Here is a 15,168-nt window from a genome sequence, read left to right as displayed (position 1 = left end):
CAATATGTGTGTGTGTGTGTGTCTGTGTGTGTGTGTGTGTGTGTGTGTGCAGCAGAAGCCTGAGTCCAGAGTCTCATTTCCTCTCAACTTCTGTCACTCTCACTTCTGCGTCTCTCACACGCTCAAACACACACACACACACACACACACAATCCTATCTAGAAATCCAGTTCGCAAAAGAACGTCAACACTAGCTGGGCAATGTTTCTTCACTTTAAAACACAGTTCACAGTTTAAAATCTTTTAGATTAGAGATTCCAGCGTAACCGTTTACATGGACGCTGATCTGATAAGATTCTGATCTGAATTTACTTTATAAAAGTTTTTAATCAGGATGTTCCTTATTTAAAGTGTTTCTCATAGAATGGAAACAGAACTCAATACATTTTCTGGTATATCCCGCCTCCTGCATTATGATTGGTTAGATGGTCTACTACACTTGAAATGTAAGCCAATCCCTGCTTCTTCCTTAATCACAGACCGATTGAAGGGTGTCAGGTCAATGTCAATTTAATATTGAATTTAATGGTAAGTATAGCACATCTTTACTGTTCACAATATCTTTTCTACTTTCAAATGAGATTATCATACTATTTGTTTTAAATCAATGACCTACAGTTTGATGTTTTGAAACTTAATATATTATAATCACACATTACTAATACTAGCTGATTAGTTTTTTTCCTGATAGTATATTAGTGATTGGAACGCTACTTATTCAGGCTAGGAGCATGCAAGTTGTTAAATCTTACTTGACGGATAGCGCATGAGCTAATTTACAATGGGAAGTACGATGTTATTAATTGAAATACAATATGCTAAAAGGTAGTTTTGGCAAATACAGAAATTTTACTGTTGTCAGAGAGCTTTGTGTATCGTAACTGACAGAGCTAGCATCTTATAGCTAGCCTTGATTAGCCATCATAAAGTCAATTTGTACTTTTAAACAACATTCTTATTAAGTAAATTAGCTAGCTACTCAGTGGGCATGCAGACTAGCCAACAGGTCCCTTTAAAACTAAAAATGAGCTGCTTTGTGGTGGCATGGTGGTGCAGTAACTACAACTTTGCTCTGTGTACAGTACATGGAGTTTGCATGATTTTCCTGTACTTGATGGTTTTCCTCTCAGTAATCCAGTTTCCTTCCACAATCCAAAGACATTAGGCTAATTGGCATTTCCAAATTGCCCATAGTGTGTCCAGGGTGTACTCTGCCCCAAGCTCCGTGGGAGAGGCTCCAGGCCTCTCGTGACCCTGTACAGGATAAGCACTATAGGAAATGACAAAGTGATAAGTGGCCTGGCCTTGGTTTCTGCCATCACTTCCTTCACACACATCGGTTATCTTATTACGATACAACTTCCAGAAGCTAGCTTAGACAATAAAACAAGTAACTTACTCTAGAAAACTGTAAGAAAACACACATCATATTATTATAAAACAGTTTACAGTAGAACCAGGCATGTTTTTCCTGTGTTGAATTTGCATTTATGCCACTCGACTGTCATATCCAAAACTGTCAATCACCCTCAATTTCTTATTAAATGATGCATTCTATGGGTTCTCAATCGGATTGCCATCTGAGGGATGTTCAGTAGCACCTGGCTCTTTGCCTGCTGGGCTCAGTGTGAGGTGGGCTGTGGTGCACTGGGTGCTCTGGCCAGCATTGACTTTTTTTGGCTAGTTTTGCTGCATTGGCTTTTCTGTGGGATTAAAGCAGATGAGCAAATGAACCTTGGATACCCATGTTTCTGTCACCAGCTTACTGGTATATAATTGGTGATTAATGTGATTTAGTTCACTTGGTGTTGGTGTTAATGTTATGGTTGATTGGTGATATCATATATAGCACAAATAAGTGGGAGGTATAACAGTCAGATAAACTTGTAAACACGTCAAAACACTTTTTCTCGAAAAATTATTTGCGTAGATTTGGTGCTAATGTGGCTGGTTCCCTATTAACTATTATGGAAATTAGTGTGATTAAAAATTATACTGAAGCCAACCACTAGAGGGCCTCAGAGATACTTTGGCCTCACTTTTATGAACACAAACATAAAGTGCCTAGTCACTTTGTAAAACAAGAAACTAGCTAGGTAGCTAGCTAAGATTACTGTAGAAGTCATTACAATTCTGTACAATTTCCCTCTTTAAAAAATGAAAGCGAACACTTTTAATTTGATTACTTTTATTCCTTCAACTCCTGCTTTTATTTACGACAAATGATGGAACTGTACTGCTTTACTCCACCAGTGTGTTAGCAAGCCAATACGCCCGTATGGAGAGTGAGGGAAAATGAGTGTGTAAATCTCTGGGGAAATCACTGCAACTACTCTGCTCTGATGTTCTTCCTGCTGGCGTGTCAGTTTGTCGCTCTGTGCCAAGCAGAAATCAATTACACTCTTACAAGGACTTTATTTCAGCTTCGATTAAGACACCACGACACATGAGGAAGGTACAATTCAGCAGTGGACTGACTTAGCATAGATTTGCTTACCAAAGAACGATTAGCACCTTATTTACTGTAACACAACTTAAACTTTGTGTATTGAGCCTACAGTATACTCCTTCCATCTCATATCTATTTATTATAAGGAACCATTGATTTCACTTAAAGACTTACCCATGTGTCCCAATTAAGGACATAACGTCCATCCATTATTTGTCTCTAATAAAGGCAAACCCATTTGTCTAATAAGGGCACAACCATCGGTCCCTAATAAACCCATCTGTCCCTAATAAAGACACACCCATCTGTCCCTAATAAGGACCCACCCATCTGTCCCTAATAAGGACACACCCATCTGTCACTAATAAAGACACACCCATCTGTCACTAATAAAGACACACCCATCTGTCACTTATAGAGACACATCCATCTGTCCCTAATAAGGACCCACCCATCTGTCCCTAACAAGGACCCACCCATATGTCCCTAATAAGGACCCACCCATCTGTCCCTAAAAAAGACACACCCATCTGTCCCTAATAGGGACACACAACTATCTGTCCCTAATAAGGATACACAACTATCTGTCCCTAATAAATACTTACCCATCTGTGTCCCGTTTAAAGACACACTTACCAGTTTATCCTTAAGACACACCAAACTGTCCCTAATAAAGACATACCACCGGCTTTTTCTAAGGACAAACCCACCTGTCGCTAATAGAGGCACATCCATCTGTCCCTAATAAAGACAAACCTATCTGTCTCTAATAAAGACACTCCTATCAGTCTCTAATAAAACTCACTCATCTGTCCCTTCTAAAGACACACTTACCTGTCCCTAATAAATACATACCCATCTTTCCCTTTTAAGGACACACTTACCAGTTTATCCTTAAGACACACCAAACTGTCCCTAATAAAGACATACCACCGGCTTTTTCTAAAGACAAACCCACCTGTCGCTAATAGAGGCACATTCATCTGTCCCTAATAAAGACACACCTATCTGTCTCTAATAAAGACACTCCTATCAGTCTCTAATAAAACTCACCCATCTGTCCCACCTAAAGACACACTGACCTGTCCCTAATAAATACATACCCATCTTTCCCTTTTAAAGACACACTTACCAGTTTATCCTTAAGACACACCAAACTGTCCCTAATAAAGAGATTTCTCTTCTAAGGACACACCCATCTGTCCCTAATAGAGACACATCCAGCTGTCTCTAATAAAAAACAGAGCGACCTGTCCCTAGTAGAAACACACTTATCTGTCAGTAATAAAGTTTTAGTGTTTTTTTTTCTTTCTTAACTGTGGTATATAATATAATAAAAAAATAAAATGACTATTAAAATATATGAAATAAAAAAATGAAGGTATTTGAATAAGGGGAAGGTGTCAAGTGTCACGGATCTAGCCAATATATCACTGCATAATTAACGCCAGCACATCCTATTATTTTGCGTTACTGTTTGCAGCACATTAAGTCACATGACAATAAATTACGACCGTGAATCTTCAGGGGTGCACATCGTGCGGGTGAATCTATCACACTTCTCATTTATCGTTTGGATGAGTCAAATAGTAAAAAAAATAATAATCTCTTCAAGTTAAACAATATCTCGGGATTAAAATGTCTAATTTGTTATTATTTATACATATTTTGTGCCGTATTTGTATTTTAAATAATGCTTTTAATATAATTTCATAATTTTTAGGGTCAGAATTGTGTGCACCTGAGACACACCCCCTATTTTAATGAAGCCACGCCCCACAAACGTGGCCCTCACCAAAAACTTCTAAAAAGTCCTAGGCCTGTATATTTCAGAATAAAATCAGTATCAAATGTAAACACATTAACTCCTCTTTAAATGTGGTCCAAATTACACTGATATGATTTTAATATTCAGCTTGTTTTTGAGAGCGCTGTGTCTTTAAGTCTCTGATTCATGACTGAAATATCCTGACTTGCAACGAAAGTAAAAATATCGTATTGCATCGGATGCTAGAATGACCTGACCATGGTGAAGCAAAGTGCAAACATAGCTCTCTCTCTCTCTTTCTCTCTTTTACACACACACACACACACACACACACATGCACGCACGCACACATCCTGCCACAGAAGAGAGAAACCAAAGCAGGGTATAAAATGCTGACTCAGAAACACTCACTCAGGTTTTACACACACACACACACACACACACACGCGCTCACACACACAGTGAGTGAAGTTGTTGATCCTGACCTCGAACAAACTCCAGGGTCAGTTTCGATACCACGCGCACACACACTGTTTATTGTCTTTTACTGTTATTCTTTTTTCCTTTTCGCTTTTTACTTTCCTTTTGTCTGTCTCTCATTTTCTTTCTCTCTCTCTTTTTGTTCCCCCCTCGTCCCTCCCTCCTCCTGTCCCGCTCTTTTTTGTGGCTAGTGTGTTCATTGCTATTTCCTCTGTAGTGATACATTACCCTGACAGAGGTGCTGTATTTTTAGCTTAAGCAGGTACACACACACACACACATGCACGCGTAAGGAAGGGCCATCTGTGCACAGACGCTTACTCGAACAGTTTTCACCTTTTGATGAAAGAGCTCGGAGAAGCTTGGTAAAGAAATCCTGAACTAAACATAGACTGTGTGTGCAGGAGTCTAAATATAACGAGCATGACTAGATGTGTTAAGTTTAACACACTCACCTGCGATGCATGCTGTGTGTGGAGGTGCGTGTGAGCGTGTGTACATATGTGTGTCTTAGATTGTACAACTTGGTTGTGAGGGAAAAGGGTGGTTAAGGTGACATAAAAAAAAAAAAATCAATAAACGGATAAACCGGATATTTTGGTACAGCGGAAATAAGTGGACACACAGCCAAAAACAGACAGATGCTCACAAAGCAAAAAACAGACACGTTCTATTTAATGATCGTTCCTATAGTGACGGCTCATTATAGGAACGATATGGTGAGTGATTTGCATAAGCAGATTCAAGTCAAACCGGGACTTGTGAATGAAAGCATGAGAAATTATTAATATTTAAAGAAGACTTTAACCACAGTACGGTGATGAGACAGTAAAACATCTGAACGGTGCAAACGTTTTAACGAAGGGCGTAACGTTTTGTGAACGACGATCTCGCTCAGTCCACTGCAGTCGCTAACGTGAAAATTCAGCGAGTGGAACACCTGATCCTCGGAAAAAATCAATGTTTGGTATATACAAGATTAGGCATAAGGTGAACATTTTGTTCCTGAAGTTGATGTGTTGGAAGCAGGAAAAATGGGCAAGTATAAGAATCTGAGTCACTTTGTCAAGGGCCAAATTGTGATGTTTGGTGTCTGGTTCAGAGCAAAAGAACTGCAGCTCTTGTAGGGTGTTCCTGGTCTGCAGTGGTCAGGACCTACCAAAAGTGGTCCAGAGAAGAAAAACTGGTAAACCGGCCAGATGGGCATGGGCGTCCAAGGCTTACTGATAGGTGGGATAGAGGGTATCTCTAGTCCATCTTGTGTGATCCCACAGAAGAGATACTGTAGCACGAATTCTCAGTGCATTACAGATTGCTGTATGGTTGGTGCAGACCAATCAGGACACCCCATACATGAACAAAGGTACCTACAATGATCATGTAAGCACCAAAACTGGACCATAGAGCTATGGAAAAGGGGATGTGGTCTGATGAATCATGATTTCTTGTACATCATGTGGATGGTCCAGTGAAGATTATGTGGTGCCAATGTTCTGCTGAGGAAACCTTGGGTCCTGCCATCCAGATTGTTTACTACTGACCTAAACATTGTTGTAGACCAAGTAAACCTCTTCATGGCAACAATATTCCCTGAGGGGAGTGGTGTCTTTCGGTCTCCTGCCACACTGCATGATCGAGGAATGATTTGATTAACATGACAAAGAGTTGAAGGTGTTGACCTGGCCTGAAAATTCTCCAGATCTCAACCTAATCGAGCATCTACAGTATGATACATGCTGGACAAGCAAGTCCGATCCATCCCACTTTACACCTAACAGGCTTTAAGGATCTGCAGATAACATCTTGGTGCCAGGCTTGATGGGTCAGAGCTTTATTGTGGCACAAGGAGGACCTACTTAACATCTCGCAGGTGGTTTTAATCAGTATGTATGAATAGTATCTCATTTGACCCTAATTACCACCAACATAAAGAATATCTGGTTTGCAGTGGGTCTATATATAATAAGAATATATATATATAAGTAGTTTAACTATTCATATTTTAATGCAATTACATAAATATTATGTGTATTAATACTGTCATACTGACGTGGTACATTTAAACTCCAGTATAAACCTAAAAAAATGTAAGTTGTCGAATCAAACATGACATACTGACACAATAGATTATTCATACAATGAAAAAAGTAGCATCTTTTAGAAATGTCACAAATGGTGGTATATGGTCATGCTATTATTACTACGAGGGGCGTTCCAGTCAAAGCAGGACTTGAGAAGCCCTTTCTGGTTAATAAAAGCATAAAAGTGATTGTCATTTCAAGACTTCAAGCACAGTACAGTTATGAGACTCTTATCTGCTGTAAAACATTTGAAAACATTGGTGCATATGTTTTTAAAGAAGGCCATAAGCCCGTGATTGACTTTCCCGTGAAAATTCAGCAATGTGTAACGTTTTGGCCAATAAAGGAGTTCCTGGGAGGCCAGGGTTTTAGACATAAAGCAGGAGGTCAAATCATGGCTCCAGCTTATTGAGAAACCTTTCAATTTTGATGGTATCCACCACTAGCAAAATGAGCAATGTTGGGTGTGGTTCTATCTTGAAGTCATTTTACTGTAGGTCTGAAATAAAATGAAAATATAACATTTAAATAATAATGCCTATGGATTTTAACTAACTAACTAAGCAAACTATTAATACTTCAAAGAAAACACATTACTAATGTCTAATATTACCTTATTATTAATTTTATTGTTATTATCATCCCCTGTGATTATATGATGTACTATATGGTAAACTGTAACACACACACACACACACACACACACACAGATTAAATGTCAGATTATATTGGCTGTTTCGGGAAAGCACACAAGGGATGAAATATTTGCAGTGTATGTTAATGTGTGGGCAGAGGGTGTGCATGTGTATCTGTGTGCGTGTGTGTGTGTGTGTGTGTGTGTGTCTATGTGAGTCAGAACCGAAGCTTTGCTCAAACCTCACATGTGTGTGGGCAGAGCCTCCAGATGGCTCCTCCTGCACCTCACAAATGTCACTCTGATAACGAGAGAGTGTGAGAAAAACAGGTATACACACACACACACACACACACACACTTATATGTAAGAAGTCAATTAAATGAACACGGGGAGCCAATTCACAGCCTGTATACACACACTCTATGCAGAACGCAACACTTATAGTACACACACACATATATATATGACAAGCCCGGTAAGCAGGAGAACACGCAGGCGCGAGAGCAGCCGGCTCCGCACACACACTCTGTAGTGAAAATTTCCGCTTACGGCACCGCCTTCGAATGTTAACCATGTCAGACTGACAGGTTTAAAACTCTGAGCTTATTCTGTTTTAATAGACAAAGAAGATCCAGAGAAAATCACCTTCTGACCTTTTGACAAAGACTTACATACAGTATACAGTAAATCTTACACACATACACACCTACTCTATTTCTGAGGACATTTCATTGACATAAATATCAGTGTTGGTAATTAATGAAGAATTAATTCAATTATTTGTCACATCACAGCACAGTCTTCTTCGCATATCCCAATTAGGAAACTGGGGTCAGAGCGCAGGGTCAGCCAACTTACAGCACCCCTGGAGCAGATCGGGTGAAGGGCCTTGCTCAAGGGCTCAATAGTGGCAACTTGGTGATGCTGGGGCTCGAACCCCCGACCTTCCGATCAGTAACCCAGTAACCCACAGCCTTAACCGACTGAGCCACCACTGCTCAATGCCCAATGCTGGAATACTGGAATCTAACTATCAGCATAACCTTGCCAAGCAAATGAAAGTATAGAAAAACATGCAACACACACACACACACATACAGAGAAGAAGACATTCCAGAGTCACTGATTTATTTCCGAAATTTAAAGACAGAGTGTGACTGCACCACTGTCACCACTTCCCCAAATCTCACACATACTGTCACGCTCTCCCGTATGCACACACACATATATACATAGGCCACCCTCTCTGTCTGTCTCTTTTTCGTGCACACACACACACACACACTGTCTGTAAGAAGATGCAACACTTCTCGGGAACTGGGAGTGTAAGTGTGGTGGGTGTGAAGGCTCTCCCGACTCGGCAGTGAACTTGCACACCTGTGCAGATGCTGAAGTGGAAACGCACCTGCTGCAGTGACGACGCCGTGTCAGCACGGCCTGGGTGTTGGCACGCCACACTAACTAACGGGGCAAGAAACGAGAGGGAGAGAGAGAGAGAGAGGTGTAAGGACAAATAATAAAAAAATATGGACAGGATCCATTTCCAAGATGGTGAAATGTCCACAGTTTGACTGACAGATGGTCTATAATGCATCACAGAACACAGATCACTGAGACACACACTTCATGAATCATGTAAACACAGAACTGTTCCACGTGGGCAAGTATTTCCTAACCTTTCTGGCTACATGCCTCTTACATTGTATGAGATAGAAAAAAAAATTGATAATGTAGACGATTCGTCTTCACTAGTCACTGGTCTTGGTCCTGATTTGGATGCTGTTGGATATAAGACTGGAAAACACCCTGTGCAAGTACTGTAGCATAACCAATCCCGCCAGCTTGTTTTTGGGTGGAGGAAGAAAACCTTGGGCTTGCAGACACAAGATGCTAAACTAAGCTGAAGATCAAACTATAAATTGTACAATTTTGTATTGGTTTCTAAAAAAAGGTAAACGATTATATTCATCAGACACTTAATGATAATTTATGCGATTAAATCGGTATATACTTTATTGCCATGAACCTGGGGTGTACAGTCAGCATTCCAGGTCACCCCAAAAGTGTTGAGTGGGGTTGAGGTCTGTACAGGGCACTCCAGTTCTTCACCTTCAACTTTGGCAGAAAGAGGCTGACTTTTAATAGTAGTCTTGATATTAGTACTAGTTTTAGTGTTAGTCATTGTGGAGCAGCGGTGTCTCAGGTGGTTGAAGCTCTGGGTTGCTATTTAGAGGGTCTGTGGTTTGAACTTCTTCGTTGCCAGGTTGGGCATTTAACCCTATCTGCATATGAGTAATATAAGAATGCTAAAAGAATAGTAAAAGTAAAAACAAAAAAAAAGAGTGATGGTAGTAGTGGTTTTAGTAGTAATGTACGCAACGTAATGTATTTCTGTATGGCCCATATGTTCTTGTTGAACATCCTTTTCCTGATTTAACCCCCCCCCCCCCCTTTGTTCTAATAATAACCTCTACTCTTCTGTTAAGGTTTTAGTTTCCATCTAGTCACAAAAAGATGAGTGAGATCAGACCCTGATATTAAGTGAGTCGGCCTGGGATGCAGTCGGTGTTCCAGTTCATCTCAAAAGTGTTCACTGGGTTTTAAGGTCAGGCCTCTGTTCCAGATGCCCGAGTTGTTGCACTCCAATCATAACACACCATATATTAATGCAGCTTTATGGTCACGCTGGAACAGGTTTTGGGCATCTTTGTTCCAGTGAAGAGAACCTGTAATCCTACAGCCTACAAAGACAACTGTCTGCTTCCAACATTGTGTTTTTAATTCAAACCTGCAGAGCTTTTTGGTAGCTTGTTCACCTGGACTAAGCCCTTTTACTCGTCCCAAGAACATGGGTGTGAGCTTTTTTTTATGCAGGAGAAAAAAATTGAGAACCAGAAGGGAAAAGCATACAAACAAAGGAATTACATGCATAGGAACTCTTCAGACAAAGACAGCAAAACAAGCTCACGATCCGAGAAGGACCCTGAAGCCGGCGACATAACCCACTGCTGCAGCAATTACATTGATCACTTTAAATATTGAGTAATCCATGGCAATTTTTTTACCATGTCTTAATGATGATGCTTTAGAAAAGCGTAATTACCCAGTAAAACACATTTTTAAAGCACTACTTAGAGAGAAAAATGACTGCATGGAAAGGATTGAATGATTTCTCTATCATTAAAAAGGCCTCCAAATGTTCCTATTGAACAGACATTTGAAAGAAAAACACTCAACATGCTGGAATATTGAAGGATGCTCAATATGGTTGGATGATGAAGTAATTTACACATTATCGATTAATAAAGCTGATCTTTATAGTTTAATAAGAAGTTTAAAAGCTGGCCGTATAAGTTTGAAGAGTGGTCTTATTGAAAGTGTTTATACCACAACCCTGTTGTGTTTTCAAATCTGATATGAAAAACCTGACAAGAAGTTGAGTAATTTTCTAGAACAGCATTCGTAGTGCAGCCGAAAGTCCCAGCTTTATATGACTGTACAGGATCGAATATGTTGTTTCTATAGTAACAGCTTATTCATGGGGATTTGTATGGTGGATGATTGACATAGTGTAATAAAAAATACTGATTAACTGCATGTGCTTTTATTTAATAAGGTGATATTTATAACATGATGTGAGTGATATGGTGATGACTTCTGTAAGGTGATTTATGGACGGAGTCTCCAGTGCCTTTGCTGTTTAGATGTCAGCAATTTTATAATTTTTTTGTTGCGGTAAAGCTGTAACTTTCAGTTTTCAGACGCAGTCTTCAGGAACTTTCAGTCTCCAGGACTGTGAAGTTTATGCTTCGTGGTTTCTCTCCATCCTGACAAGCTGCGTTTTTGTTTTAGCGACTTTAAAAGAAAGAAAATACTTCAAGGGACGGCTGGTGTTGCATATCTGATAACATGAACTAACTCATTTTGCAAAAAAAAAAAAAAAAAAACTTACTTAAAAAAATACTACTGTACTTACCTTGTAATTCAAATAAAAAACTGGGTTATCTGCAAAACTTTTAGTGCACACCTTCTAAAGTATAGTGTTAAAAAAAAAACTTTGGGGATCTGCTGTTATTATATTTGACTTTGTGGCCTGACATGTATCCTGTTGTCCTTTATTCCTTATTTAGTGTGAATGTGTGTAACGTGTCAGCGTAAGAGTTCTGAAAGGTACTGAGCATGTTAATAGGATGGGACGGTCCCTAAAGTCTGAAACACAGCTTAAGTACACCCACATGCGCGCACAAACTCGTTCTGTGTTACACAAACAGGTGTAAAGGACCAAAAAGCAAAAAATATGCGCTACTGTCTAAGGAAAAAAAAAAAAGGATAAACAAAATCACTCCATTAAGAAGAAAATATTAATCTATAGTATTGGGGTGTATGTGTATATATGTGTGTGTGTGGGTGAGAGAGAGAGAGCGAGAGAGAGAGAGCATGCTTGTGAAATCCCCGCTCACTGCAAAACGAGAGATTTCCTTCCTCACCACAAACTTTTATTCTCCTCTGATGATTCATTCACCCTCTCCTTTCATCGTTATATTCAAAATGTATGTGTGTGTGTGTGTGTGTGTGTGTTTGTATGTGTGTGTGCGTAATATCTGTCTGAGACCAAATGCCACAGGTTTCAGAATGATCTAGTGATGCTTTTTGTCTAACTTGAAACTTTACATGCTCAAATAAGTTTCGGTAACTAGTGAAAAACTTTTTTTTTAATTTTATTTTAAATGATATTTAAGATCATTTTAAGGTCATTTTAAATCTGCGAGAGGGAAACATTTAGAGCTGCTTGTGTGACTTGAATGGATGCAGACACAGTAAATGTGGGATATCTTATCATGTGGTGGTGAATACTCAAAAAATGTTACATTATTGCATTATAGTTACGTTATGACATAGAAATATTGTTACACTTTTATTTACATCAATGGAATATTCAGTACTTGGTTGGGGAAATCCAGATGAAAGAGACGCAAATTAAGCCTCTTTCAGACTTGACTCCTTTTCCATTATTGCGAATGAATGTGTCAGAATGTCTGAATGTCCCGGTCATGATGAGAGTCTAATTAAGTGGGACCTATAGTAAAATTTATAGATCACTTTTAACACGGCAAGATCTAAATGGAATACGGTCACATGCACAAGATTACAATTTACAACCTTAAATATAGTGGGTTAACCAATCATGACACTTTAGGAAGTGATGCTTGAACAACGCTTCACTATCAGGTCAAACTGTACCTAACTTTGTTTCAGGGGTCTTCTCATTAATTTGGACCTTGTTTATGAGGACAATGTGTAGTTAAAGAGGGGTTCATGGGGATTTGGTTGGTGGATGACCGAAAAAAAAAAACCAGATTGACTCTGATTGTGTGCTGTTATTTAATAAGGTAAGATGACCAAAAAAACAGTCTTTCCAAAAGGAAAGCACCATAGATGGGATAAATGCGACATTGTCATTCAGGACATCAAGGTGGTCAGCTGACTTTATGTTATTGCCACATGACATTGCTGAGTCTAGACCTGAGCAACTGAAGCAACCCAGATCATAACATTGTCTCCATAGGCTTGTAGAGTGGACACTAGGCATTGCTTCCCTTCTCACCCAGTATGGACTCATAAGATGACATCAGCCTTTTTTCCATTGCTCCAAGGTCTATTCTTTATGATCCCTAGTTAATTAAAGTATTATTGTTCCTGATTAGTCTCATTAACAAGTCTGATATCTTGACGCTTTCAGGCCATACTTTACTCATCGTTGTTGCAGGGGTGGTACCAATCATTTGGATCTTCAATGAGGCATATTTACATGGACATCTTTGGGGGTGTTGGTCTTTGACAATTGGTGGTAATTGAAAAAAACTGTTCTTCTGCCGGGTTATTTTGGTCCCAACGGACACCAGCTTCTTACTACATGGAACAGGAAAAAGCACTAGGCCACAGTCTTTCTGCTCACTTTAATCACCTGGAATCCTGCAGTTTGTGAAGCAATGACAGACTGCAGCCAATTACTGCCTGAGCAGAGCTGCTCTTGTCATTGGCAGTGGAGGCAGCATAGCACATGGTGGAGGTGTAGAAATGCACCATGACTGGCTGTGGCACGTTGACCTTCTTGAGCTACCACAGGAAGTACGTCATCAGTCTTTTGTGTCCCTTGTACAGTATGTTACGGAGCTCCAACTTGAGGTCTTGGGTAATGAGGTGCCCAGGAACCATTAGAACTCCACAGGACTAACTGGGGACCCACAAAAGGTAGTGAGGGCAAACTGGGGTGTATTCTCGCTAAAATCTACAAGCACCTCCAATGTTTTTAAAATTGTGCTAAAAGTTTTTTTTTTTTTCCTTCCATCAGCTCACTGGATGGTGAATCCCTCATTTGTATGTTGCAGACTTGTAGACTGGTTATTTCTGGCGGTGATCCCAAACTGGGTGGTGCTTCCTCTCGTTAGCCTTCTCTTTTATCATGAGACAGAGTACATCATGGACGGGGTCCCAATCAATCGCAGGGCACACACATACACATACTCATTTATACAATATGGGCTATTTGGTAACGCCTGTCTTGGAATGTTGAAGTAAACCAGCGGAGTATCCGACGTAAAACCCACCAAGCATTGGAAGAACATGAAAATTCCATGCACACAGATCCGAAGTGGGAATCAAACCTGGACACTCGAGGTGCAAGGCTCTGTTCAGGCATATTTGCAGGTATTACATATACTTTATACTAACGGTACCAACAATGTACCCCTGATGCTACTATTCTACAGTAGTGACAATAAAAGATTACAGCTTGTTACCTTTACTTATGGAAACTTATCTAGATATCATTTGGCATTTAGGACAGAGCCATGATCTAGAATGTCCTAACTTTTTTTTATTTCAGATGAAATCAACATGGCTTCATCGTTTCTGAGAGTGTATCTAGACACTATTTGGCATTTTAGACACAACCATTATGTGGTCTTTATTTGTAAAAGTGTATCCAAATGTTATATTTAATTTGGGACACAATCCATGTGGTTTCGTTATTTATGCGAGTTTATCTAGGCTTGAACAGCATTTGGGTTGAAGCCAATTTGGTGTCATGACAGTTTATACTTTAGTGATATACTGTATAGTGTACAGTATAAAGTAGCGAGAAGCATGACTAGTGTGAGGTTATCAGTGGGCCGAGTGATACGCTCGCTAATAATACACTCAGGCTAAGAGCTGGGCAGTGTGTGTGGGAGAGTGTGTAGGATGTGTGTGTGTGTGTGTGTGTGTGTGTGTGTGTGTGTTAATGAAAGGATGGCAATACAGAGCTGATGAACTGGACAGGCTCCCTCCCATCTTTTTTTCCCTCTTTCTTCTTTTTATATTTAGCTTTCTTTCTGTTATTTTTCGTTCTCCCGTTTTCCTTTCTAGTTATCTTTTCTCTCTTCTCACTATCCTTATCTTTCTTCGCCTTTCTTATCCTTCTCCTCTATTCATTCCTTTTCTGCTCACCACCTCCTTGTCTTTTTCTTATGTCTCCCTATATTTCTTTCTTTCCTTTTTCTTCTCCCTTCTTCCTACCTTTCCTTCTTTCGCTCCATTCCATCTGGATTCTCTCTTTCCTGTTCTCTGCTTCTTTTTCTGTTGCCACATTTCCTTTTTTCTTTTATTCTCTGCCTTTCTCTCTCTTTTATATTTCTTCTCCTCTATCCTGTTCTCTCCTTTTCCTATTATTTGCAGTCTTTTCTCACTTCCTTTATCCCCTCTCATCTCTTTA

The sequence above is a fragment of the Clarias gariepinus genome, chromosome 22 (genome assembly GCF_024256425.1).
Source record: "Clarias gariepinus isolate MV-2021 ecotype Netherlands chromosome 22, CGAR_prim_01v2, whole genome shotgun sequence".
Classification (NCBI taxonomy): Eukaryota; Metazoa; Chordata; class Actinopteri; order Siluriformes; family Clariidae; genus Clarias; species Clarias gariepinus.
The sequence above is the reverse complement of the archived record's forward strand: the minus strand, read 5'-3'. Positions refer to the sequence as shown.